This window comes from Bidens hawaiensis, unplaced genomic scaffold (assembly GCF_021521415.1).
Source record: "Bidens hawaiensis isolate Kalapana, Puna unplaced genomic scaffold, B.hawaiensis_p1.1 tig00011621_1, whole genome shotgun sequence".
In the NCBI taxonomy this organism is placed as follows: Eukaryota; Viridiplantae; Streptophyta; class Magnoliopsida; order Asterales; family Asteraceae; genus Bidens; species Bidens hawaiensis.
This window is the reverse complement of record NW_027491909.1, coordinates 67392-69355: the sequence shown is the minus strand read 5'-3', so window position 1 is coordinate 69355 and position 1964 is coordinate 67392.

The window sequence follows — 1964 nt, the reverse complement described above, 5'->3', positions numbered from 1 at the left end:
GTTGGTGTTCAAAATTAGATTGAATCATGTGGTCGTAAGTAAGAATTAATGATTGTCTAGTTAGGTTGATCTTCTGTTATGTTATGAAGTGAGAATAAACGATGTAAATGTGGTGAATATATAATACAATTTGTACCGGCTGATCTCAACAAAGGTGAACACCCCCTCCAAACAATGGGTTGTATTACTATTACTCAGGCATGAGCTATAGGATGCAGAAGAGATGAGCTCTTGAGCTCCAGACTATTGATGAACAAATTTATACCAAAGAAGCTTGCTGACAAATAAGATATATGAAACATCATAAGGTTTTATAGTGAAGGGTGGATTGATTTTCTAAGCTTGTAAATTGTTAGATGATTGTGGCTAGTTTTTAATTTTATTACTTTCAATGACAACTCACACGTTTTCTAACTTTACTCTTAAATTACATAATTTTTTCTAACAACCATGTGACTTGCATCCATTCTCGCAGTCTCCGGTTAGAAAGAAAAGACTTATCCAAATTCCTGAGTTTCTAATGCTGCTAAACTAAAGTATAAAAGGCTTTTGGAAGAAAGTGTGATTTTAAATATGAAAATGAAAGAGTGTGAGATTTTATTTGTGGCAGGAAATTTGATGTTGAACGTGTGTACGATCTAGAGGATCTAGAGAAAGTAATTATTTGTACACCAAATATTGTATTCCATAGATAATATCTTCTTGTTTTCGATAGTACAAAAGGGAGTGGTTTGTAAAGTAAACATCAAGCTATGAAATATTGAAAAATCCAAACGAGTAATACTTGTGCGTCTTGTTAAGGCATCTATAAGATGTGAGTTGGTATGTTAAAGATAATCTCCACCATAAATAGTTTTATTATATAGTCAAAGGTGAAAAGTACCAAAGACTATCATGGTATCACCAGTAACACTAATTGGATTCACATTCTCGACTTTTTCTTCTTCTCTGCCTATTCTTTACACTTATATTCCAATGAGGTCTTCTTCCTCTACCGATACTACTCTCCTCCCTATGATCACTATCAAATTATCTTCCTCAAATTACCTCTTGTGGCGCAATCAGGTAGAACCGATCCTTCATCATCAAAACTGGTTCTGTTTTGTAGATGGCTCCCAAACGGTTCCTTCTACAACCGTGATATGTGATGGCAAAGAACGCCCCAATCCAGACTATTCTTCATGGTTCGAGACTGATCTGAGGGTGTGTCTCATTCTTCAATCCTCTTTTACGGAGGAAGCCATGGCCGAAGTCCTAGGCCTTACCACTTCGCAAGCCGTCTGGCAGGCTCTTGAATCTGCCTATAATTCTGATTCATTGGAGCGTTCTCAGAGTCTTCGGGACTCCTTGCGTCAACTAAAGAAAGGTGATCTCTCTGTTTCAAATTATGGAAAACAGTTTAAATTGTGATCAGTTAACAGCCACTGGACAACCTGTTCCAGAAACCGACAAATGTCATTGGTTTCTTTGTGGATTGGGATCGACTTTTGAAACATTTTCTACGGTTGAGAGATCTTTCCGACCGCCCCATCCTTTCCGTGTTTTGTTAGCAAAAGCAGAATGTCATGAATTATTTGTGGCATCCCTCCACAGCTCCCATGCATCTTCGGTTGCCTTCACAGCTCGTCATTCTATCATGACCCATCAGCAATCTCATGGTAAAGGCAAACCTGACCGGTTTAATAACCGAGACACCTTCGCCTCTAGAGGGTGTGCTCGAAGGCAGCCCCATTGCCAACTACGTAGACATGAGGGCCATTATGTATCTTCATGTCCAGATTTGGGAATCTATGTTCAACAACACTCTTATTCGGCAACCAACTTAGCTCAAGCCTTTCACGCAAATTCCCTGGTTCGATTTTTCTCACACTTTTAGTCTTGTTGTTAAAGCTACCACCGTTCGTCTTGTCCTCTCTCTTGCCGTGACAAATTGGTGGCATCTACATCAACTAGATGTTAAAAAT